This window comes from Acinonyx jubatus, chromosome A3, assembly GCF_027475565.1.
Source record: "Acinonyx jubatus isolate Ajub_Pintada_27869175 chromosome A3, VMU_Ajub_asm_v1.0, whole genome shotgun sequence".
Lineage (NCBI taxonomy): Eukaryota > Metazoa > Chordata > Mammalia > Carnivora > Felidae > Acinonyx > Acinonyx jubatus.
The window spans coordinates 129,547,243-129,574,061 of NC_069388.1; the positions used below are offsets into that span (position 1 = coordinate 129,547,243).

Consider the following 26,819-nt stretch of genomic DNA (forward strand, 5'->3'; position numbering starts at 1 on the left):
TGTTTGGATCCTGATTCCAACAAGCAAACCAACTGCAAAAACACCCTAAAGATACATCCGGGGAAACCGAATCCTAATTGGACAGTTCTGATCATAAGGAATTACTGTTAATTTCTTCTTTAGGTGTGGTCATGGCTTCTTGAAAAAGAGAATCCCTTTAGAGACACCCGCAAAAGTACTTTCCGGTTGGTTTTGTTTTGTTTCTGGTAATTGAAGTTGGGTGGAACTGAATTGTGTCGACACGCAACGTGGCATTCGTTTCAGGTGTGAAAACCCAGCGACTCACCAAGTTCGTGTGTCAGGTGGTGCTCACGAGGGTGGCTGCCACAGTCACCTTACAACCCTATCACAAAGCCACTGACCACACACACTCCACTGCTCCACCGCAGAAGTACATTTCGATGCAACCCCCCCCCCCCCCCCCCCCCCCCCCCCGTATCTGGCATTTGCCTTACAATAACCCAGCGGGGAAAAGAAAGCTGTTTGAGGCCCGGTGGGATAGACACAACAGGATTTCCACGGGTTGCTCATTTTTTTTGAGATGCGAATTCTTCTTTCTTTTGTGTACGTTGACAATTTTCCATGATAGAAGGCCAAAAAAAGAGAAAAGGCAGATTTGGCCCCGGGGCTCCGGGATTTAGGGGCAAGTGGTCATTTCTGGCAAGTCAGTGGTCAGTCGGTCTGGACCGAGTTTCCAGGTGCTCTGTGCTCCAGGAGACACCCCCAAGGGCATTCCCGGCAGGCGGGGGGCAGGCGGGGGCAGGCGGGGGACTCTGTTCCAGCAACGACTGGCTCTGGAAAAACATCGTCTTCGACATGGTTGAGGCCACATCTCTCTGGTTTATATTGGCTCCAAGATGATGTTTTGTTTTCTTTTGTTTTCTTTGCTTTCGCTCTAAGCATAGGTTTAGACTACGCTGTCCCGGACGGTGACTGTTTGTTCCTGGAAGGACTGTGCGTGTTCTTGTTTGGCTGGCTACCACGCAGAAGTCGGTGTGGCAATCCAGAGACGTCAGGAAGGATGTGAAGCCAGCCTTCCCTGGGCCACGTGCAGGGCAGAGGGGAGGCCGCTTGTGCGGCCGCTGGAGAGCTGGTAGGGTATGGCTGTGCTAGGAAACGAGCTCCGGGAAACATTCCAGGGTCACACTCCTGTGTCCCAGATGCATGGGGTGGGGAGGGGCGGCTGTGGGGCAAAGCCAGCCCTGGTTGAAAGGACTGAGGTTTCTCCCCGGAAAGAATCAGAAATTCCAGCTGCCGAGGGTCTCTGGAGAAGGAAGATCTAGTGATGGAAAGTGGACACGAAGAGCCTGGTACGCGGCATTGGGGCCACGGTGGGCACAGGGCTGGAGACCTCCTACACTAGGAAAGTGGGCTAGAAGCTGGCTAGAAGCCTCTGGAAACAATGACATCCACTATGCAGTTTGGTGCCTTCCAGGTTAGAAATGCCTCCAGGGATCGTTTCTTCCACACGTTATTGTAAAGCAACACAACCCAGGTTTAGATGACTTACAGAACTAGGGAGAGACCAGAATCCCCACTTGAAGTAATTCAGGAGAGCACGAAATAGACGTTTTCTCCTCCGCCCCAAGGCCAGTACGGCAACAGCAGCAACAGTTCCCAAATTCCATGGTCTGGGGATCCCCGCCTAGTGGAGGGGCAGGACAGGTTTGGTGGGGACCTCGGGGCGGGAGGGGGGGGAGGCGGGGGAGGGACTCTGAGAAGCAGGAGGTGCCACGGGACTCCTGTATCAGCCATAATAATACCCATTTCCCGGAACAGCAAGTTCCGGACGAGTTCTCGGAAACAGTAACAACAGCAAGAAGTGAAACGATGCAGGTTCACTTTAATTGTTTATTTTTAAAAAAAATTTTTTTAACGTTTATTTATTGTTGGGACAGAGAGAGACAGAGCATGAACGGGGGAGGGGCAGAGAGAGAGGGAGACACAGAATCGGAAACAGGCTCCAGGCTCCGAGCCGTCAGCCCAGAGCCCGACGTGGGGCTCGAACTCACGGACCGCGAGATCGTGACCTGAGCCGAAATCGGCCGCTTCACCAACTGAGCCACGCGGGCGCCCCAATTGTTTCTTGATTTCAAACATAATGCACCTGATCTCGTGGCCAGACCGGAGTAGACAGTCCCTGCAGGGCCGCTTTCGTCATTACTATTTATTCTCCGTTTCGTTGTTGCTGGTGCGAGAGACCCTCGTGAGGAAATGTCAGTGCTTCTCCTATTACCTGCTCGGCAAAACTAGTCACATGGTGTTTTAATTCCTTGGTTACGTGGGTTATTAACTATCGTGTAATTCTGTATCGAAATCAGAGTATTTAAACGCAGAAGGCGACATCAATACTTTGTACTTAAGAGGGCACCTGCTGTGGGCGCAACTCTGATCCTGCAAGGGAGTTCTCGGCCGCAGCGCAACTGCAGTGTGTCCGGAGTGTCGGGAAAGGGCTGCACACCTGGGGGATGGTTGGAGAGGAGGCAGGAGCCCTGGACTCGAACCTGCTGCACGTACTCTATTCTGGAGCCAGTTATGTAACCTTCCCCAGGCCTCCACGACCTCATCCGTGAAACAGGGCTGATGAAGTCCCGCCCTCAGGCTTTCTGCCGGAAGTGGAAGCGGCAGGTATAAAGTGCTCAGCGCTGTGCCAGGCACCTGGCAACAACCAGATGCCCAGGAGGCGGCGGTGGCAGCAGCAGCAGCCACAGCAGGGCTGGCCTCATCCTGGTTCCACCTGCTCTGCCTCCATTTGCTCATCGGAGACCCAACAGCTGCCCGAAGGGGACGTGGTCACAGTCACTGACTCTAACCACCTCATTTGTATAGGAGAACGAGACCCCAGGCCTGGGTGGCTCAGTCAGTTAAGTGTCTGCCTTCGGCTCAGGCCACGATCTCATGGCTCACGGGTTCAAGCCCCGCATCGGGCTCTGCGCTGAACTGCGGGGCCTGCTTCCGATCCTCTCTCCCCTTCTCTCTCTGCCCCTCCCCTGTTCTCTTGCTCTCTCTCTCTCTTTAAAAAAAAGAAAGAAAGAAAAAAGAAAAGAAAATTGAGACCCCAGAGGACTCCATCATCGTTGACACTAGATAAACTGAAGATACTCACTTAACATTCAATTTTAGAAAAAACAAAACAAAACACCTTGACCTTCAGATGTGTGCCGGTACAACTCCCTCCATCGGGAATGTGTGTTTCTCTTCACCTGTCCCAAGTGCTAACTTAAAGTCCTAACTCAGGGGGCACCTAGGTGTCTCCATCAATTAAGCATCAGACTTTCGTTCAGGTCATGATCTCAAGTTTCATGGGTTCAAGCACAGAGGCTGCTTGGGATCCTCTCTGTCTCTCTCTCTCTCCCCGCCCCTTCCCTGCTCACACTTTCTCTCCCTCTCAAAATAAATAAACTTTAAAAAATGAAAACAAAAAAAAATAAAGTGCTAACTCAGATGACCTTCCTCCATGAAACTCTCCATGACATTTCCAGCCAAAAGCGCTCCTCACTCCTGCATTCCCACGATACCTTTGTGGTATCTTACCTCCTTCTACTGCAAGACCAGGCCTTATTCTTTTTTTCCTGGCCACCAGATATCCCAATGCTTAAGCATAACAAACTTTTAATAAATGAAGGGAGGAGAGAGGAGGGCTTCATCTCCTGTGGACAAAGCCACCCCCAATTCCTAACCACTTGCAAAGGCATCTGGTCTGGTGAAAACATAATACACCAGCAAAACCTTAGTGTCATCCATTTGCCACAGTGGGTTTCCCATCACACAATTAACAAAACACCATTGATCAGGAAGGGTGTGCGGAAAGGACTGCCCAGGAGGTCAATCATGGGAAGAGAAGCTTTGATTCACGGGCCTGGGCAGCAGCTACCTGCACTGGCCTTACTGATGAGAAAGCGTGGCCGGTGCCCCTTGGGCCACTGGCACAGGTTCAACGCCGGAAAAAGCTTCTGCGCACAGCGTGGCCACTCCCCCCTCTGCTCGGCTCCGTGTTAACTACCTGCTTATGTGTCCCGCCCCCATCCCAAACCACGCTTCTCAACGATAGGAAACCCCACCGTCTACACCCAAGCAAGACTGAAGGAGGAATGCACTAACTGATGCACTGCGACAGGAAATACTACCACTGGGCCAGAGGACGGCATCGCTGAGCGGGACCCCCAACCTCCCAGTCTCACCCTCATCTTCCAGGTGACAGAATTCCCACCCAAAGAGGCCCAGGAAGTCGGCAACTAAATCCCACCTAACCCCAGATTCCCAACTGTGCCAAACTAAGGAATCAAATATGGAAGAAAATCCACAGCAACACGTGTTCATGTTACATTTTCAGAAAACATTTTCTTGCATGTATAGGTACCCAGTGCACATGCTCACACCTCCGGGGAACATTTTTATTTACTTCTAAACCCACCCCAGCAAACCCAGGCTTGGGAGACAGTGGGGCCATTACATGTGAGCTCACAAGCCTCTCCTACTCGGCCTTTCAGGACGAAATGCATTTAGTCCACCAAGTGACCCCAAAGGTGAGGACGCAGGTATGTATCTTGCAATCATGCATCCACTCGATGGCCTTGAGAAGACATCTGTGCCCAAAGATCAAGCTGCTGTAAGTCGTCTGAGAGCAGGACTCAGGACGTGAATGATGTGTGGCCTCATTTGTCTCTGCTCGTGCAAGGGAATCCCGGCCTGCCCCTCCTGGGGCACTGCACAGATGCCTCCCCTCCCCCAACCCCCAGTCCCCCACCCACAACAGAGGGAGGGAAGAGGGGAGGAAACGGACATTCTCTCTCACCCGAGAGAGTGAAAGTCTGAAGTCAATTCCAGCATCTATGAAAGGCAGGAAGGCAAAGGAAGGAGCAGTCCTTGGCTTTTCTCCGGATGCGTGTGTAACGTATCAGGTGCTTGCCAGGTGCCCTGGGTCACGGAAGTGTGCAGAGCTGGGGAGTGAAAAGCAGACCCTTCCTGCTCGGCCAGCAAGGAGTTAGGCCTGCCCGCCTCAGTGCTTTACCTTAATACCCTTTCCCCTGCTTCTGTAGTCTGAACAATAAGCTTCAAACAGAGGAGACAAAAGAGATCAGAGAATGTCTGCAAACACAGGGAGGGTTTCTTAGAAGACTAGGACTCTTGGGAATGCAAGCTGGTGCAGCCACTCTGGAAAACAGGATGGAGGGTCCTCAAAAAACTAAAAATAGAACCGCCCTATGACCCAGCAATTGCACTACTAGGCATTTATCCACGGGATATAGGTGTGCTGTTTTGAAGGGACACATGCACCCCCATGTTTATAGCAGCGCTATCGACAATAGCCAAAGTCTAGAAAGAGCCCAAATGTCCCTCATGGATGAATACACACACACACACACACACACACACACACAATGGAGTATTACTCAGCAGTCAAAAAGAATGAAATGCTGCCCTTTGCAACTACGTGGATGGAACTGGAGGGTGTTATGCTAAGTGAAATTAGTCAGAGAAAGACAAAAATCATACGACTTCACTCACGTGAGGACTTTAAGAGACAAAACAGATGAACACAAGGGAAACAAAAATAATATAAAAACAGGGAGGGGGACAAAACAGAAGAGACTCGTAAATATGGAGAACAAACTGAGGGTTACTGGAGGGGGTGTGGGAGGGGGGATGGGCTACATGGGGGAGGGGCACTAAGGAATCTACCCCTGAAATCACTGTTGCACAATATGCTAATTCGGATGTAAAATCTTAAAAAGTAAAAAATAAAATTAAAAAAACCCAAGGAGACGAGGACTCTGCCAGACTTCCAAATGGGGAGCGTGTGGATAAGCAAGAGAAGGGAGGTCACCCCATGAACGGCCCTCAGTGCCTCAAATTCTTGAAATGCTACGAATCTGGCAAATCGAGGAAAGACACGAAGGAAACAGCAGTCATGGCTAAGGCCCAGAAAAGCTTATACTGACTCCTACCCGTGTATAAATCTTGACTGGGGGGGGACCCAGGAAGGCCACCTGCCAGCCAGCTTAGAAAACCACCGGCTGGACAGTCAAAGGCCGGGAAGGAAGCTTCACAGGGAGCATCAGGTTTTCAGAGGCAGCTTGGGAGGCAGACCACTAACCCGACCACCCACCCCACTCCCACCCACCCTCTTCAACTCCGACAGCAGCTTCCCATTGCTTTGCAGTGAGATTCTCTCACCCTTTAACAAACCCTGAGAGGTCCGCCTGGGCAGGCCCCCACCTGGCCGCACCCCTCTGCCTCCTGCAGGCACTTGCCACATGGGCCGTGCCCTTGGATGCTCGAAGTTTCCCAGGTCAGGACAAACCGCCCTCCCCCACAGCCTCACGGTTACTGCCAACTATCTTCGGATCACGTCCCAGTCTAGATCAGGCTGTGCTGCTCTCCTGGAACTTTCTTCCCACTTAAGGACATTCCTCCTTGCCCATTCAGGGGTCATCTGATAGTCTCTCTCCCCCACTCAACGGCACTCCTTGCACACAGGGGCCATGTGTGTTTGGCTCACCAGTCTGTCCCTGGTACCTGACACACTACGGCTGCTAAACAAATATTTGTCATAACAAGAAACAAACGTGATGCCTTCACATTAAAAAGGATGAGATCTTGCCGTCTGTGACAACATGGACAGACCTAGAGGGTCTATTATGCTAAGTGAAGTAAGTCAGACAGAGAAAGACAATTACCGTTCAATTTCACTCACACGTGGAGCCTAAAACACAGGGGCGCCTGGGTGGCTCAGACAGTTAAGCGTCCAACTTCAGCTCAGGTCACGATCTCACGCACGGTTCGTGAGTTCGAGGCACACGTCGGCTCTGTGCCGACAGCTCAGAGCCTGGAGCCTGCTTCGGATTCTGTCTCCTTCTCTCTCTGCCCTCCCCTCTTGTGCTCTGTCTCTCTGTCTCCCAAAAATGAATAAATGTTATAAATATTTTTTTAAGAACAAGTGAATTAAAGAAACAAAAAAGCAGAATCAGACCTTTAAACACTGCGAACAGACCGATAATTGCCAGGAGCCCAAGATAGCAAAATGAATGCAGGAGACAGTAGACACAGGCCTCCAGTTACGGAAAAAGGAAGTCATGGGGACGAAAGGATATTGGGAACACAGTCAACAGCACTGTAATGGAATCACACGGTCGTAAAGTAGCTTGTTGAATCACTCTGTTGTACAACCTGAAACTAATGTCCCGTTCCGTGTCAACTGTACTCCAGCAAAAATTAGAAACAAATAAAAGTAAAGAGCGAGGGGCCCCTGGGTGCCTCAGTCGGCTAAGAGTCCTACTTGATTTCTGCTCAGATCATGATCTCACAGCCGTGGGACAGAGCCCCACGTCACAGCCCCACCGTGGAGCCTGCTTGGGATTCTCTCTCTCCCTCTGCCCCTCCCCCTGCCCCCCCCCAAAAAAAAACATTTAAAAAAAGGTTAAAAAGTGATCCCTTTAATGCCAGACTGTCACTTTCTCATTGTAGGACTGTAAGCAAATCACTCTGTCTCCCTGCACCACCCTGAAGGTTTGCCAACACCGAACGTAATCATCTTCCCTGATTGCATAGCTATTAAGGCGTACTTTCCTATTACTTTTCTTCCAGTATCTGTGTGCAAGCAAGTGCGAACATTGTTGCCATTTGTTATCATTTATTGATTTGTTACTACCAGATTTCAAGGACAGGATCAATATTCTGGCGCTTTGTCTATTATTGATCACCCTCTTGATGTGGGTGTACCTTTCTCTAAACGTGTGAAAAATAATAGAGACTTGGAAATGTTTTTGATGAGTCATCACAAAAATAACACCGAATCAAAATTAAAAGCTGGAAGGAAATGTTATGGTTATTCCGGTGAAATATATCAAGATCCAAAGAGAATTTCCAGATAATGGACAGCAGCACCTGCTAAACCGACTCACATTTCCTGGCTTTCTGGTGACTCTCTGTTTCTGCCACATCAGGAATCTGCCACCGGCTTTCAGGCGCTCTTTCCCCCAAAGTCACCCGAAATGCCACTATCCTTTTTTTTTTTTTAAAGTTCTGTTTTCCCCACAAAAACTGGCCACTAGAATTTCTAAGGAAACCCATGGAAAGGTAAATGATGTCTTCCAGACATCTTAAAACAATAAGGGTATCTGGACTGGGGAGGTCATCTCTGACCTAGGGCACACAAGGAACCCGTATCCAAAGTGGGGGTGCTAAGGCAGGGAGGGTAGCATCTCCTGCGGCCACACGACATCCTCTGAAAACCGGTCCTCGTCGCCAATCAACGTCTGCCGTAGCCCCTTCTCTTCCGTCACTGGCAATGAAGTAGGACAGCCCGGGGGCACCAACACAGCCTTGACTCTGGACAGGCATCGGTGTGAACGCCAGCCGCACCCCTCCCCCTGCATGACCCCATCAGCGTGGCTTTCGCGGCCTCCGTCCCTCAACTATGAGACAGAGACGATACAACTTGCCTCGCGGGCTTGTTACAATAATTATGCACTCGCTCGGCCTCCTATGTGCCTTCACTAGATGAAGATAACAACGTAGGTGGAGAGACAGAGTATCTGGTCCGAGGTGTGTGGTCGGTAAATATCTTCCCAGGTGTAATCGTTGCCTCTATTCAAGGAGCACATAAATGAACTGAGCAAGGCTCCGTGTTGTCCCAGTTCTGTGCACGTAAACAGAAATCCGGGCTCTAACAAGTTAAAAATCAGGCCGGCGCCAACAGGAATAAAAAGGGGACCCTAGGAGTAGGATTCCTGAAGAGAAAAAGCAGCAAGGACCTGCCAAGAAGTAGGCACTTACGCGTCTGCAGTTGGACACATCTCAAGATTATCTTCCTAAAAAGCGTATTGCAAAATAGAACCTAAAACCACCTTCCGTGTAGAGGGAACCGGGTCATAGGAATACAGAGAGAAACAGGAAACGTCTTAAAATGCTGGACACCCCACCATGGAAAGAACCCCACTCCCCAAGAACTGAGATGCCCACCCCACCCCCCAAGGCACATCCTTTTGCCCCTCGTCACCCCTGCGGTAATTTACTCAAAGATGCTCAGGACGTAAAAACGAATAAACGCGAAGTCAGTAGGGCGCACCGCTGATTAAACAGGGTCCCTTCATGAAAAACTTGAACAAGCTCATTGGCCGATTCCAGGAGGCCAGGGCGCCCTGCTCGGTCCAGCAGGTGCCGGGATGAGGGAGCCCTGGTGCCCGCCCTCCAGGAGCTGGGCGAGCAGGGCGGGGAGGCACCCGTGATGTGTGACAGTATCACGGCACAAAGGCAGAGCTCGTCCCCGCAGGATCTGTGACTCGCAGATGGGACCTCCGGCCCAGCCCAAGTCACATCACAGCTGAAGATGGGGAGTGAACTGGCAGCTCGCCCACTGTTCCTTCTTCTGGCATCTTGGGCTCGCACAGAAATCCAACGGCAGCTTGCCAGAACTCTCTACACCTTCTCTTGTTTCTTAGCCAAAAGCCGGCCTAGGGAAATGTGCCGGGGACCTGCCTGCTGGTCTCCTTGGTCAGACGTCTCCCTTGGTCAGACTTCTCCCAGAGAGGGGCCCTGTGGGGGGCAGAAGTCTGACCAGCATCCACTCCCTGCCCTGAAGACATCAAGTGCCCTGGAACAGCTCCACAAAACTCTGCAAATCTCAGGGTTCCCTTTTCTCTGCGGCCAAAACCACTTTAACTAATAAAGTAACAATATGTTACTTGAATGATACTTTTGGAACATTCCTGTTACCAAAGCAGATCATTTTTAGCTACAGCAACAATTCTTTACTAACCGGAAAAGGCAACCGTACCACTTTAATTTTTTTAAAGCAGTGTTTCTACAATGCAAAGAAATTATGTAAAAAGGGATTATGATAGCACACAACTATCAAAATTTGTGGGGAAGGATATTTACAGTAATGACCTGCTTAAAGTTTCCTTGTACATCTACAGGAAAATCACATGTATAATATATGATAGTCTGGGTAATACGTCTATTATTTACATATACACTTAAAAAAACAAGAACTTACGGGGCACCTGGGTGGCTCAGTCAGTTAAGCGTCCAACTTCGGCTCAGGTCATCATCTCACGGTCCGTGAGTTCAAGCCCAGTGTTGGGCTCTGTGCTGACAGCTCAGAGCCTGGAGCCTGCTTCAGAGTCTGTGTCTCCCTCTCTGCCCTTCCCCTGCTCTCTGTCCCTCTCTGTCTCCGTCTCAAAAATAAACAAACATTAAAAAAATGTATTTTAATATTTTTTTTAAAACAAGAACTTATTTCTAGGTGGAGGAATTAGTTTTCTGTTTTGCACCTGTCCGTGTTTTATTCGTTTTTCTGCAGTTAACTCGTATAACATTTGAAATGTGAGAGAAAAGGTTTTCTAGTGTTTTCATCGGCTAAGTAGACCAATTTCCCTCAGAACAAAACAGAGAGACCAAGGTAAATGGTCAAGGCAAATACGACTGATCAGCTCTTGCCTGGAATTCATAGCATGATGGAAACCCGGCTCTCCGGGGTTCCCTGTGGGGAGACCCGTTAGACCCTCGGGGCAAAGGACAGAGGCAGATAGCAGGGTTTAGACACGAGACGTCCTCAGCCGTCATCCTGGACAGCTGAACAGTGGAAACAAAAGATCATTCTCGCAGTACTGGCTGCAGCCGGCCCCCCTGCGCCCACCTTCCGGCAGGGCCGCGTGCCCCCCGCCCCCCGCTGGCCACGGCACCCTACATGGGCCACGTGGGCCTGTGGTCAGCAGTGTCACAACTCTCCACTTCCAGCCAACGAGAAAACAATTTTTTCTCTCTCTCTTTTTCCAAACCAGCCCTGTGTCTTTATGGCCCAGCTGGAGACTGGAGTTTTTGAAAGAAATGAGCAAAAATAACAATAACTATTATAATCTGCCTTCCAAAATGAATACTTTTGTGTTTACAGGGATTATCTTGGGGCCTGGGGATTACAGATAAATGCTGTTTAACCGTGCTAGCTACGTCTTCTCCAATGAACACGTTTGTGTAACAGAAAACATTTTTAAACACTAACAGCATTTTTTTAAATATGTGCACTCACACTTCCAAAGCCGCACTTGAGTTCTGCTGTGTCCTGCACACTGGGATTCGAACAGCCAGCTGCTGGAAGCCACAGGGGGAGGCCAGGAGACCTCACAGGAGCTGACAGCTGAAATCAGTCGGAGACCAGGCAGGGCTGCAGCTGACACAGAAGACAAAGTGGGAGCCTAACCCGGTCATGCCCATGCCTACCACAAGGCCAACTCCACCCCCAAGGTCAGCGTGCCCCAGATTGACCCAGGACACCCAGCGTCACCACCCCTCCCTGGAGAGGAAGGCCGCCCAGCTGCACAAAACTCCCCAGGACATCAGCCTCCCACCACCCGCCCAGATTCCCCGTGCCATGACTCATGCCCCCACCTAACTGCCAGGAAGTCCGGACCTACAGTGTTCCTGAGCTGAACTGTCCTTAGGGATCTCTTGAAGCCTAAAATTGTATCGTATCTCAAATTTTTTATGCAAACTTCAGGCCCTTTTGTGGCCCAAATAATTTGACTGGGTAATAAAGAGCACCAATTCTTGAAATCTTAAATCAGTGCGAAAGCAATTCAGTGGAAGACAGCCTTCTCCACAAACAGTACTGGAACAATTGGATACCCGCAGGCGAAGAAATGAATCTTGCCCTAAACTTCACACCAGATACAACTCAACGTGGAGCGCTGACTTACGTGTAAAACATAACATATAAAACGGAAAGAAAAAGCCACGGCTGAACATCTTCACGATTTAGGGCAAGGCAAAGAGCGTTTAGATTTGACACCATAAGCACAATCCTTAAAATGATATACAGATAGGGGAGCCTGGGTGGCTCAGTCGGTTGAGCGCCCGACTTCGGCTCAGGTCATGACCTCGCGGTTCGTGGGTTTGAGCCCCACGTCGGGCTCTGTGCTGGCAGCTCAGAGCCTGAAACCTGCCTCGGATTCTGTGTCTCCCTCTCTCTCTGTCCCTCCCTGCTCATGCTCTGTCTCTTAAAAAATAAATAAATGTTAAAAAAAAAATTTTTTTAATGACATATCGATACACTGGATTTCATCAAAATTTAAAAGTTTGGGGGTGCCTGGGTGGCTCAGTCGGTTGAGCGTCCGACTTCCGTTCAGGTCGTGATCTCACAGTCTGTGAGTTTGAGCCACGCGTTGGGCTCTGTGCTGACAGCTCAGAGCCTGGAGCCTGCTTCGGATTCTGTGTCTCCCCCTCTCTCCACCCCTCCCCTGCTCATCTCTGTCTCTCTCTGTCTCAAAAATAAATAAAAACATTAAAAAAAATTTTTTTTTTAAATTTACGAGTTTGGCTCTGCAAAAGACCCTATTAAGAAGATGAAAAAGGGGCGTCTGGGTGGCTCAGTCAGTTGAGCATCCGACTCTTGATTTCGGCTCGGGCCGTGATCCTGGGATCACCAGATGGAGCCCCACATGGGGCTCAGAACCGAGCGTGGAGTCTGCTTGGGATTCTCTCTCTCTCTCCCTCTGCCCCTCTCCCCTTCTCCCTTTCTAACATAAAAAATAAAAATAAAAAAAGAAATTAAATAAAGAAGTTAAAATTCATGTTTACACAAAAATGTCACACTAATGTGCACAAATGTTAACACTAGCTTTAGTCATAACAGCCAAAAACTGGAAACAATTCAGATATCCTTTCACAGGTTAATGTCAAATAAATTGCTGTACATCCCTAGCCTGCAAGGTAACTCAACAATAAAAAGGAACGAACTACTGATACTCAAAACAGCCAAGTGAATCCCCAGGGAATCGTGCTAAGTGGGCACGGTGAGGGAGCCAACCTCAAGAGATCACGATCTGGGGGTACCTGGGTGGCTCAGTCGGGTGAGCGACCGACTTCAGCTCAGGTCATGATCTCACGGTTTGTGAGCTCGAGCCCCACGTCAGGCTCTGGGCTGACAGCTCGAAGCCTGGAGCCTGCTTCAGATTCTGTGTCTCCCCTTCTCTCTGCCCCTCCCCTGCTCTTGCTCTGTCTCTCTCTCTCTCTCTCTCTCTCTCTCTCAAAAATAAATAAGAATCGACAAAACTTTTTTTAAAAATTGTTTAAAAAAAAGGGGGGGGGGGGCTGCCTGGGTGGCTCAGTTGGGTGGGCGGCCGACTTCAACTCAGGTCATGATCTTACAGTTTGAAGGTTCGTTGAGTTCGAGCCCCGCGTCCGGCTCTGGGCTGACAGCTCGGAGCCTGGAGCCTGTTTCAGATTCTGTGTCTCCCTCTCTCTCTGCCCCTCCCCCACTCACGCTCTATCTCAGAAATAAACATTAGAAAAAAAATTTAAGAGATCACAATCTGTATGATTACACTTATAAAACACTTGTGAATCAACAAAATTATAGAATGGGATAACAGAGCCATGATTGGATTGTGGGGACCCAGGGATGGGGGGACAAGAGTGGACAGAGCAGGAGCTGGGTCCCTGAAAGAGAAACGTAAGAGCTCCTTGCAGGAATGGAACAATTCCTATCTTGACTGTATCACCACGGTGACAGCCGTACTATAGTTTTGCAAGATGTTACCACTGGGGGACACCCGGGTGGCTTAGTCAGTGAGGCATCTAACTTCAGCTCAGGTCATGATCTCTGCTGTCAGCACAGAGCCCACTTCGGATCCTCTGTCCCCCTCGCTCTCTTTGTCCCTCCCCTGCTCATGCTCTCAAGCTCACTCGGTCGCTCTCTTTCAAAAATAAACATTAAAAAAAGAGAGAGAGATTAACATTGGGCAACACTGAGTGGAGGGTACATGAGAGCTCTGTACTGTTTCTTCCCACTACATGTGAATCTACAATTATCTCAAAATTACGATGCTAATTAAATCAGCATTTAAAAAACCAGCATTAAAAAACCTATATTCTTCTTGCTAGCAACTTCTACTGGCACCTGAGATGTAGAGGATGTTTTGTCCAGACTCCTCACTTTGTCAATCAGATATTCAAGCGCGGCCACGGGGCCGGAGAAGAGGCAGGCGCTGCGGTTCCTGGCCTTTGTCTCTGCGAGAGAGGCCCCTCTGGGAATCTGCGGGCTTCGCACCACGGAGATCGGAAGGGAGCAACCGAGGGCCAGCTCTGAGCCGTTCCTTTTCAGCCATGCAAATGACCGCAGATAAATATGAACTGAGGGGGTTAAAATCCCCCGCGAGGCATCATCTTTGCTCCCTCCCACGGTGACCACATAATTGAAAGAAGATCCTCCTGGCGACCCCGGCCCCAACCCGAGAGGCGTCCTCCTCCCTGTGAATCGAGAGCACTGCACAGTGTGGCCAGCGCCTGATCTCAAGAGAGCGAAAGCGGGAAGCGGACGCTTTCTGGAAGGAAACTGGATCCCTGAGAACAAGGACAAGGATGGACAGGGCTCTGCAGTCACACCCAGCCCCCGGGACGTGTGAAATCTCGCCCCATCGCTTTCTGCCTATCACTTCCGTCACCTTTCCCAGCCGGGCTTCCCTTGTCTGTGAAACGGGGCGACGCTGAGGGCATCAGAGGGCTGCCGTGACAATTCCGCGACAGGGTGCACAGGGCGCCTAGCACAGACCCCCCAAGGTGCTCCAGAAGGCCCTCCCTTCCCGGCTCGCCCAAATCCCACGGACTCAAGAAAAAAGCACCTTATCCTACCTGGGACGCAAGACAATAACGCTCACGGGCCTAAGAGCTCAGACCCTGGGCCCAGGCTGCTTGCGTCCAAATTCTGTTTCTGCCGCTTCCTGGGGCTATGGCCTCGCACACGCTACTTACCTTCTCTGTGCCTCACTTTCCCCCTCTGTAGAAGGAGAATGATGCCAGTAGCACCTCCCTCCTAAGGCGGTTGTGAAATCTGAATGAACCGTATGGTAAAGTGCTCTGCAGAGTGCACGTATCCCCGATTTTTTAAGTGTCCTTTTGGGTAATATTTGGGTCAGAGGAAATGCGATTATTTCCTTGGGACCGTTTTTTTTTTTTTTTTTCCTATGTTTGTGGAAAACAATTCTGTGATTAGGTCGAACCATAGAAAGCTGCCAATATATCACACCATTTCTGACCCGCGAGAATAGCGACTCCGCGTGGTTCTGCCTAGCGGCTAAATCTCTGGGCCTCAGTCTACCCATGTGTGAAACGCGCTTCCTCGTCCCTACACTCCCAGGCTGTGGCGAGGCCCGCGGATCGTGCGAAATGCTGGCACAAAGCGGGGGCTTAATACACCACAGCAGCCAGTTGTACGAAGCCACCCACCTGCTTCCCAGTTGCGATGTTCAAAGAATGCAACGTACGAGCAACATCGCTAAAGAAAAAGAGGCGAGGTGAGCCGACGATGACGTTACCGGCCCGATTCCCATGCAGACCACTCAGTGTCATGCAGGGGGACCCTCTTCCCAAGAAGTCATAGAATGACCCGGTGCAATCACCACAGAAATGAGCGAGAGGTGTGGATGCTGAAAAATGAGCACCCCCACCCCCCACCCCCCAGAAAGCACCTCTAACGCCAGACGCCTAAGACAGGCTGCGGGTGATAACAACGATAACGAGCACTTTCTACGTAAGAGGCCATGTTCTAAGCATCTGACTGACACCCGGCATGCTGAGCTCTTACAACCAGCCTGTGAGCCATTTATTACCCGCCCCATTTTACAGAGGAGGAAACAGACCTAGGGAAGATTAACTGGCTCCCCCAAGTACAGCTGGGCTCCAGTTTGACCCTGGGTCTGCATGACTCCAGATGACCAGCTCTTCACTACACTCCCATTACCTTCACCACCCAGATCACCCTCATTCACATAGACGAAGGATCGTGATCGAAAAGCAAGGCCGACGAAGGAAGCCAGAAGCCAGCAGCTGTGTCTGGAATGGACTCCAGATTTCTGGAGCAAAGATCTCTTCCACTGACCCCTTGCCAGGGCAGTTCAAAAGCAGCCTCTACAGCAGAGCTTCTCGACCATTGGCATGCATAAGACTCACTTGGAGGGCTTCTCAAATCAGGTTCCCGGGCCCCAGCGTCCGGAATTCTGACTCAGAAAATCTGGGGGGTGGGGAGTTCCCTAAAAACTTACATTTCTAACAATTTCCCAAGTGATGCTGACGAAGCTGGCCCACGGACCACACTCCAGGATCCAGAAAATAACCCACAACCCCAAAAGTCTCATGGGTCTGTGTGACAGGAAGTCAGGGAAAAGGGTCTTGGTTGGGGGGTACGTGCAGGCCGACTGCCCCCATAAGTCGTCTTCGCAGTCTGGCTCTGTCCAGCCCCCACCCCCGCTCTGGAGCCAGACAAAAATGGGTTCTCCGCCATTTGCTGCCCGTGGAACCCTGAGTGGGGCCATTGGCTTCTCCAAGCCTCTTTACAATGGGAACAACACTCTTCCTCACCCAGAAGGATTAAGTGAGGTGGCATGTCTAAAGTATTTACACTTAGGACAAAGTCAACCACTGTTCATGTCTTCTCACTTTTTCCCAATCAGATTCGTTTTCACTAAATCGCCAAACACGTCAGCCCAAATTCTACTTTTTTAGAATTTTCTATCCTGTGTGTAGCCATCAGTAAGGAGAGCAACAACATTTCATATCTCTATAGTTTGCAAACTCCTCAGGGGGCAGGGCCCGCGGCTTACACATTGTGTGTCCCACACCACACCTAATATAATTACTTGGCATAGAGTAAGCATTCAGTATGGGTTTACAGATCAAGCAAACAGGTCGAATTTGCTGTCCAACTAACATTTTGAGAAGACAATTTAACCTTCAGAGATGTGAGCCTACATGACTTCTGGCTTTCTGCTTAACCCAGAACCTTTCCTCTCTGCTAACTTCCAAGGGATGCTGTAAACAGTCAAGATTAAACAAGAGAACGTTTGTGATTTGAAGGTGAAGGTAAAATCAAGCCAGCCTCCTGGATACAGTCCAGCAGAGGTCCTCTTCTGGAGCTACAAAAGTCACAAGGTCTAATTCTGCAGGCAAAATCAACAAATATGTCTTAGTAAAAGAAAGAGGACCAAGGAAGTTTCTGGAATAATCCTCCATAACTGCCCGTGAGACAATGCAGGTTCTCAGGAAGAAACAGGGGAGACGATAGGAAAGGGGCAGAACGTTTATCTTGAGATACAAGTGCTACTCCAGGGGCTCCTGGGTGGCTCAGTCGGTTAAGCGACCAACTCTTGACTTGGGCTCAGACCATCATCTGACAGATTGTAAGATCAAGCCCTGCGTTGGGCTCCATGCTGACAGTGCGGAGCCTGCCTGGGGGTCTCTCTCTCTCTCTCTCTCTCTCTCATTCCCCCTCTCCACATGAATAGACTTTTAAAAAAAGTGCTACTCTAACCAGCCCAGGGGCCAAAAAAAGGGGGAATCGAATGGCAGACAAATGAGAAGTCCACGTAGAAATTAACTTGAAACGGAGATGAAAACTTGGAAAGTTAACAAAGTGGACACGCAGATTGTTTCTCCTGAGGCCAAGATTTGGCTTGTCTGTGGCACAGCTTTATAGTCAGACGGACGTGCGTTCAAACCCTGATACGGCATCTTCCTGCTACACGACCTTGCACAAGTCACTAAAGCTCCCTGGGCTTTGGCTTTCCTGCATACGAGGTGGGAATGTCAGCACCTCGTCCGCACAGAGCGGTTGTGAGGGCTGAACGACCTAAACAGCCACACGGCCCGACCTGGAGCCTGGGCCCCCGGCGGTCACGGAAGTGTTGTTTCCCGCTGACTTCGCCCCACTGGTAACCACGGAGAGGAACCGCCCCATCTGACAGCCTAGAACTCTGCAGGGACTCCCGATCACTGCCATGTGTCCAGCTAAGTAACTAACCAGGTTCCAAGTTGCACTGCTGTCACAGAGGAGCCAATTCCTACTACCTAAAATGAAAACTCTGCAATGCCTGCCACTGGGTAATGCAGCCAAACTCAGCAGGGCCCACGACCAACTTCGCAGGACTCTGTTCCGCTATGGAAGTGCTTTCAACAGTCAGTGGCATTGTAACCATACTGCAAGGTGACGGAGGGCGGTGACACTTGTGGTGAACCCAGCGTGACATATGGAGACGCTGGATCACCAGGTTGTTCACCTGAAGCCAATGTAACATTACGTATCAACCACACTCAAAAGGAAAAAAAAAATTAAGTTTTTATTTATTTATTTATTTTGAGAAAGCCAGGGACAGCGCCAGCGGGGAGGGGCAGAGAGAGAGGGAGAGGATCCTAAGCAGGCTCCACGCTGTCAGCGCAGAGCCCGACGCAGGGCTCGAACCCATGAACCGTGAGATCACGACCTGAGCTGAAATCAAGAGTTGGACGCTCAACCCGCTGAGCCACCCAGGTGCCCCTCAGAAGAAAGTTTTTAAGGCCTTCAAGTAACCCAATGGGGTTTCGTTTAAAAAAATTTTTTTTTTAGGGGTGCCTGGGTGGCTCAGTCGGTTAAGCGGCTGACTTCAGCCAGGTCATGATCTCGCCATCCGTGAGTTCGAGCCCCGCGTCGGGCTCTGTGCTGACAGCACAGAGCCTGGAGCCTGTTTCAGATTCTGTGTCTCCCTCTCTCTGACCCTCCCCCATTCATGCTCTGTCTCTCTCTGTCTCAAAAATAAATAAACGTTAAAAAAAAATTTTTTTTTTAACGTTTATTTTTGACAGAGAGAGAGAGAGAGAGAGAGAGAGAGAGAGAGAGAGACAGAGCATGATTGGGGGAGGGGCAGAGAGCGAGGGAGACACAGAATCTGAAGCAGGCTCCAGGCTCTGAGCCGTCAGCCCAGAGCCCGACGCGGGGCTCGAACTCACAGACCGTGAGATCATGACCTGGCTGAAGTCGGACGCTTAACCGACTGCGCCACCCAAGCGCCCCAATGCGGTTTCGTTTTTAAATCTCTCTAGAGGTGCCAGAATCGGCGGTCACCTATGTGTGCCCCAGCCTCACCCACCCTGAAGAGCACCCTTCCTCCTCGGGGTCCCCCAAACCAGTACCGGGTGCTCCCGTGTGGTCTTGCGAACCCATCTCCCAACTGCAGATCCAAAACTGAGCATGCTCACCTCAGGGGTAATCTCGGGGGGGGGTGTTACGGACTGATGGGTCAGGTGCCCCCACCTTCACCACCAAAATGTACACGCTGAAGCCCTAACCTCCAGAGAACCAAAAGGAGGTAATTTAGGTTAAGTGGGGTCATAAGGGGGCGTGGGGGGGGGGGGCATCTGATCCTATTGGATTAGTATCTTGATTAGAAGAGACATCAGAGGGCCCCCCTCCCCCTCCCATGTGCCCACAGCAGAACGGCCATGTGAGGACACAGCAAAAAGGCGGCCTTCGTACAATGAGCACGGGGTGTTACATGCAAGTGATGAATCACTGAACTCTACTCCTGAAACAACAACAACGAAAGGAGGTAGCCTCCTGGCTGGCCGGAAAGAGAACTCTCACCTCTCCAAACTAGACCGGTCAGAACCCTGATCTTGGAAGCTCAGCCTCCAGACCTGAGAAATAAATTTGTATTGTTGTTTAAGCCACTCGGTCTACAGTATTTTACTGTAGCAGCCTGAGCGAATACAGTAGGGTACATGCAAGGAGGCAACACCAGATCTTTGTTATTATGTATTCCTTACTTTAAAAATTATAAATACATTGGGGGCACCTAGGTGGCTCAGTCCCTTAAGCGTCCGACTGCAGCTCAGGTCATGATCTCACAGTTGGCGAGTTCGAGCCCCACATCGGATTCTCTGCTGTCAGCACGGAGCCTGCTTGGGGATCCTCTGTCTCCCTCTCTCTCGCTCTCGCTCTCTCTGCCCCTCCCCCACTTGTGCATTCGTGCGCGCTCTCTCTCACTCTCTCCAAAGTGAAAATAAGATTTTTTTTTAAAGTTGTACACAGAACTTTTTTAAAAAAATTACAAACACATTACACCCTACACGTTAACAGGTTGATGCTGGCAGCCCCATGGGTGCGGGTGTCCCCCAGCTCCAGGGAGTTGTCAGAACACCTGCACCTGTCCACCTGCTCTCCACTGACTGCAACACGTTACAGTTTACGTGTGGCCAGACTGCGGTCTTAGATAATAAAATCATTGCCATATTTTCCTTTTTTTTTTTTAGGTTCATTTATTTATTTTAAGACAGAGAGAGAGAGAGAGAGGGCACAGTGTGCACGTGTATGTGTGAGCAGAGGAGGAGCAGAGAGAGAGACAGTGAGAATCCCAAGCAGGCTCTGCACGCCCAGCGTAGGGCCCGATGTGGAGCTCCATCTCGTGAAGCGTGAGATCACGACCTGAGCCGAGATCAAGAGTCGGATGCTTAACCCAGTGAGCCGCCCAGGCGCCCCAAGAATCATGACCATATTTTCTATGGAGACAAAGAATGATAATGACAACCACAGCACTGGGCTCACTGGCAATCTTACTGCTAGAATGTCAACCCCGTGAGAGCAGGACTGTCTGTTTTGCTCACTACTGTACCTCCAGCACTCACACTAGCAATGGGCACATAGTACATACTCAATAAATACGTACATATTAAATAAATGATGGGATTACGTTGCTAAAACATGCCTTACCTTTCCAGACCATCATGTCTGCGGATTTTTCAATTGTGGAAACAACTCTCTAAGCCTCTTTTAAATTTTTACAAATGAAGATTTGTACAGATTTGAACATTTACCCAATTTGCGTATAATACTTTTACATGGTCGATACTAATAACTATTATTCAGCTAACTCTGGTGTCTGAGAGCAATCGAAAGAAAGGTAGTCATGAATCAACGGGATGCTCTCATATGCGTGAGTTCCTTTTGTCTTATTCTCTTGTATGGTCCTTCATACTTCTCCCCAGAGTCTGAAGACGTAGCTAAGCATGTAAGAGACGCTTTTATTTGACAAATACGAAACTGACCTTTTGGCTCAAACTCTCCTACATTTGGAGTCAAAACCTCAAAGTAGAACCCTTAATTGTTCCTGAATTGTTTCTATCAGTATTGGGCTTGGCTCTCTAACCAGAGTTCTGTAAGTTCCCTAAAGAACAAAAGCTCATTCGTTCATCAAATATTTACTGAGCACCTACTATGGGCCATGCATTGTGCTGGGCACTGGGGCACAACAGTGAGCAAAGGAGACCTGATTCTGCACAGCACTTATCAAGAACCATGGGGAGATAATTACACACAAGTATGTGTGTAATTATAAATGTGGTGCCTCACACTAAGTAGTTTTCAACATTTTTTTTTAAGTAGGCTCCACGCCCAACATGGGGCTTGAACTCACAACCGTGATATCAAGAGTCATATGGTCTACAGTCTGAGCCAGCCAGGCACCCCTCAACCATTTGTTTAATGCAAATTGCCTACACACACCCCAGTTCAGAAACACTTTATAATAATTCGTCTCCCAAGTCTTTTTGAGTCAAGAACACGTAACCACCTGGGACGCCTGGGGGGTGCTCAGTCTGTTGAGTATCGGACTTCAGCTCAGGTCGTGATCTCACAGTCCTTGAGTTCAAGCCCCACATCGGGCTCTGTGCTGCCAGATCAGAGCTTGGAGCCTGCTTCTGATTCTGTGTCCCCCCCCTCTCTCTCTGCCCCTCCCCAACTCATTCTCTCTCTCTCTCTCTCAAGAATAAACAAAAAAAAAAGATTCCTTCTCCCCCTCTCCCTCTGCCCCTCCCCTGCTTGTGTGTGCACTCTCTCTGGGAGTGGGGGGGGGGGGGAAGGGGGGAAAGGCACCAATCAGATTTCCTGATCAGCAAAAGATTCTGCAGTCACTCCACAGTTAACAGCAGCCTGCACAAAGGGAAGAAGTCTGACATCGGATTGACTTACAGAGCCAGATGATAGGTAAATGCACAATCTCCAGCAGGTTTTTGTCTCTGTCTTTTTAAAAGAGCTCATAGACTCTCAGCTGACCTTCACAGATCCGCGGTTCATCAAATTCACCCAGAGGGTTTATTAAACCAGGTTGCTGGCCAGCCCCCCCCCCCCCAACCAGGGTTTCTGAGTCCATCTAGGCAGGGGCCTGAGAGTCTGCACGTTGTACAAGTTTCCTGGCGACAGCGAAACTGCTGGTCCTGGGACTAACAATTTGAGAACTACCCCCTTAGACTAAAAGACAGACCTTATCGTGAACAAAGTTAAAGTTCAAGGACAAGATCTTCCACATTACCCAGGTCAGGCTGCTCAGGTGACAGACTAGAGCAGGAGCCCAGGGAGAACCAACCCTCTCAAGGTCAAAAACAAGCAAGTCAGACAGTTTCTCTAACTCTCGAGTCACCGGCCTTTGTGTCACACAGCCTCCTGGAAAAAACCCCCCCGCCTTGTGCTGAGCCCCCGAGGACATGCTCTTCTCATTGGAAAATTAGGTAAACTCCTTGTCAAAAACACAGGGGTATGATGGGCCATTATGTCTTAGACCTCAAAGACATCCAGGAGGCTTGCAGTGGGGGGAGTGAAAACAATCACAACTGACCAAATGTTGACAATTGTCGAAGCCGGATGATGATCACAGAGAATGTTGTACTGGCTCCCCGCTTCCATACGTGTTCAAAGTTTTCCATCATAAACTAGGTCACGGATACCAGTTGGATCAAGACTTGTCACGGCACAGCTCTGTGAGGCCTGAGGTCTCTCACATGGCCCCAGAGACGTACTTCCCTCCTCCCAAAATATTTTGACATGCCAAGCCTTGGCTGAGCACTAGAGTGATTCACAGAAAATTAAGATGCACATTTCTGTCTTCAAGAAGCCCATCGTTCGGTGGAGTAAGTAAAATGCATAGTATTGTGTTACAGATACTGATGAACGGCAGAGACAATTAAGAGTGAACTAAGAGATTAACTGAACTGAGCAAGACTGCATCCTTTTCCAGAAAGGGAAAGGATATCCCAGAAATTACACTTTTTTTTTGCCTTTAGAAATTTTAGAAATGTGTATGACCATCATCATGTGTGTTCTATCAAAATGAAAAGACATCAAGTGGAAATAACAGGGAAAAACCAAGAATCTGTTAGACAAATAAATTCGTATTTTTTATACAATATAAAATTATTCAAAATGACAATATGAAAGAAATGATAGGCAATATCAACTTTTATTTTTTTTATGTTTATTTATTTTTGAGAGAGAGAGAGAGAGAGGAAGAGAGAACGAGCAGGGGAGGGGCAGAGCGAGAGGGAGTCACAGAATTTGAAGTAGGCTCCAGGCTCCGAGCTGTCAGCACAGAGCCCAACGTGGGGCTCGAACCCACAAACCGTGAGATCATGACCTGAGCCGAAGTCGGATGCTTAACCGACTGAGCCACCCAGGGGCCCCAATACCCAGAACTTTTAAATGAAAAAAGATACAAAGTGACATAACACATATACCATATAACATGTAATTTTGAGCAATGTTTAGAAGCATATAAAATTTAGTTTTAATACCAGAAAAAATACACCAAAATGTTAACAGTAATTATATCTAAATCACAGATTTCTGCTTTTTTAACTCTTCTGTATATTCTTAAATTATATATCACAAATATACATTACTTCTATAATAGCCTTCCCCCTCCTGTATTTTTTTTAATTAGCTTCAAAGTACAGCAATCTATCTGTATATCCAGAAACGGACCCAAAAAACCAAGAGGGCCCATTAGGCAGTGGATGAGCTGAGAAGATTAACTGCCTGGAATCTTTTTTGAAGAGATTAGAGGTCCATGAGCTCTCTGAAATGGCCAGGCCAGAGTTCCATGAGCTGCTCTTAGCCAGCTGTCATGGCCAGTTGCCCCGACGAAAGCCCTAGAGGCTCCCTTTCCCAGAATGGACCAGAACCCAGGAATCACGGGGCGGGGGGGGGGGGGGGGGGGGAGGGGGGCGGGCTGAGAAAGTGTGATTATTAAAAGCAGGCTCCCTTTCCCCACTTGGTGCATGAACGGTCCGTGCCACAGCCTTTGTTGCATGTCCTGGTCCCTCTAGATTCTGATAACTGCCTGGGCACGGTGCAGGGGGGTGGCACAGCGGGGCAGGGGAGCAGGGGCCCTGCCCTCTCTCTTTAAGCTACAGTCTGTCTTCTCATTCTGATTGTTTAAACTTTTACTAGCCCTACTTTGAGATGGCCTCGGAACACTCTGAAATTGCTAAATACTTCAAATGTTGAATCCACAAAATGGACACAATGTTCTTAAAAAGGGGATTTCTAATGTCAAGCATAATAGTAGCTCCAGAATCAATACCTACAACACTATAGGGCATTAATAAGTTGCTCACTAAATGAAAGACAGAGTGGTCACCTTCATGTTAAGCACAGAAACCTTTAGACAGGCTCTAAGAGATTATAAACTCTCGTGTTAACAATTCCAAGACAGGGGCACCTGGGTGACTCAGTCAGTTAAGCGTCCGACTTCGGCTCAGGTCATGATCTCACAGTCCATGGGTTCGCCCCGTGCTGACAGCTCAGAGCCTGGAGCCTGCTTCGGATTCTGTGTCTCCCTCTCTCTCTGCCCCTCCTCTCTTTCTCTCTCTCTTTCTCTCTTTCTCTCTCTCTCTCAAAAATAAACATTGAAAACAATTTTTTTCAATTCCAAGACAAAAATACGCATGTTTAAAGTATAGCTTCAAATTACCCACCCAGTAAGATTAAAGGTATTGGCCCAACTGCCTATTTTCACTAATTAAAAACACTTAAACCACAAACAAACCATTTAAACCATCTGCAATGAGAAAGTCCAGGATGCAAATTCAGCTTCCACCTGACCTTCCTTCTTAAGCCATAAAGAACGCTTGTTCTAGAATGAACAGCAGCACCCCTCATCCACTCCTGTGGGCAATCAACACTGTCACAGACCACACTGCAAATTTTAAATGCACCAGATTTCAGCGTGCAAAGACTGGCAGAAATATTTCCTCACCTGGGTTTCACTTCGCTGTTTCACATTTTAAATCTGGTTTTCATTTCCTAAAAAACTTTTTGAAGCCAGTCAAAACCCGTGCTCTGGAAGCAATAGGTTGGTTACAAGGAATTCATCAAATCTGCCCGGAGATTTAAGACATTCTAAGAAAAGTAGTTAAAGGTGGGGCTCTGATTGGCCTTTAAAACTTCCAATAACATTTTCCTACAAAGTGCTGCAAACCAGGCGACTTTAACACAACATTTAAGTAAGACGAAGCTCAGAACCTCTCCAGATCTCCTCCTAACACCTCGTGTTAAGCACAGAGATTAAAATGCTCTCCCTGGGAATCGACGTTTTCAAGTGAAATTTACACATTTACCGTTTCAAAGATATCCTAAGAACACCCCTCAAGCCCATAGCAACACTTACCTCTATAGCGAGAGTCCAGTCAAGAAAAGTTTCAGTTTACAAATTCACTAGTCCCTCCTTCCTGCTGGTCCTCACGACCAGGGATCAAAAAAGGGTTGACAGCAAAATGGCCCAGCATCCTTCCCAGTGAATGGCGGGTCGCCCTGGCCTCCACACAGGCCTGGCGCCCCGGCGGCCACACACACACACACACACACACACACACACACACACACACACTTTCTCGGACTTCAGGAAACTAGCCTTTGTTCCCAAGACGCAAAAACCTGGGCTCCAGCGACTAGGCCCCCGCCTCCCCGCAACCGGCCTCTCCGAGCGTCCCAGGCCGGTCTGGGAACAAGCCCCATTTTCTCCCGTGTCCCAAGTGCTGGGGACACGTGGCTGCCACCTGGGGCTCCAGCTTTCTAAACACACACACGCCGACACCCACGCCCGCACGCCCCGAAAGGAGGGATCGCCGCCGTCATTGTCATCTGGCCGAGCTGTGCCCCGCGGAGCGCGCTCTCCAACTTCCACGATCTCACACGGGCGCACGCGCGCGCGCACCAGGCGAGGGCGCCCAGGGCCCACGTGCCCTCGAGGGCGCACCGCGACCCTCCCACGCCCCACCCCCCCCACCACGCGGGCGCAGGCCCGGAAAGCGCCCGCGTCCGCCCGCGCCCTGCGCTCCCCGCCCCCGCGGCCCCGCTCCGGAGCCCGGCGCCCGGCCGGCGGGACGGCTCTCACCTCGGCCTTTGTCCTCCCGCCGACGCAGCCCCGCTCCGGTGCGACCGTCGCCGTCGGAGGGCCGGCCCAGCCTACCCGCCGCGGTCCCACCCACAGCTGCCGGGCTCGGGGCCGGGCGGGGGGCGCTCGGCAAAGCCCGGAGCCGCGGAGCGCGGCCCGCGCCGGGGACGCGACCCCTGACCCCGGGCGCCGCCCCCCGCCCCCCCGCCTGAGTCCACTTCTCCGGGTCTTTGGACCGACCGCGCGGCAGGGACGCGCGGTGGGCACGGCCGCCCCGGGACCCGGGCTGGGGAAGGGTCGCGCGCGGTGTGGGCGGTGTCCGGCGAGGGGTGTGGGCCACGCGGCAGGAGCCAGCCCCCGCGCCGGGAGTTCGGGCCCCCTCGTTCCCCACCCCCGCGCCCACAAGGCCGGTGGGAGGGTCAGCCAACGGCCCTGCCCGGCGCCGGCGTCCACCTCGAGGAAATAACCAGGTCCCCACCTGAAGCGCCCGGCACCCGGCCGGCCCCGCGCGCTGGAAAGGTAGCTTTCTTCTCGGTCCTCCCCGCGGGCCCCCTCCCCGCGTTCCCGCGTGACCCAGACCTGGAGCCCCTCCGGCCACCGCGGACATCGCGGGGCGGGTGGGGGGATCTGGACACAAGTGGGAAGAACCCGCCGAGAACAGAGGTCATTTTGTCGCTTGGGACCCAGGCGCCCGGAGGAGACAAGGCAAGTGTGGAAGGCAGGAAGAGAGGAGTCTAGACCTCCCGGGACCCCCACCCCCCCCACCCCCTCCCACCCCCCACGTCGGCGCCGGGACTGAGCCCTGCAGAGGGTCCTGTCGGCCGGGTCTCCCAGCAGGTACCATGCTCC

At 50.4% G+C, this 26,819-nt stretch overlaps 1 protein-coding gene across 2 annotated transcripts in view; it reads right to left on the reverse strand.

The window, feature by feature from the left end:
• The window catches only part of GREB1 (growth regulating estrogen receptor binding 1), a 143,731-nt gene extending 117,651 nt beyond the window's left edge, over nucleotides 1-26,080 (reverse strand). The window contains exon 1 of one of the 2 annotated variants that reach the window (XM_027077919.2): nucleotides 25,971-26,080. The gene's annotated coding sequence lies outside the window, so the exon portion shown is untranslated. Of the gene's footprint in view, nucleotides 1-25,244; nucleotides 25,724-25,970 lie in introns of those variants that run through there. The other variant, XM_027077916.2, reaches the window with a different exon arrangement.
• Between the last annotated feature and the right edge of the window lie 739 nt (nucleotides 26,081-26,819).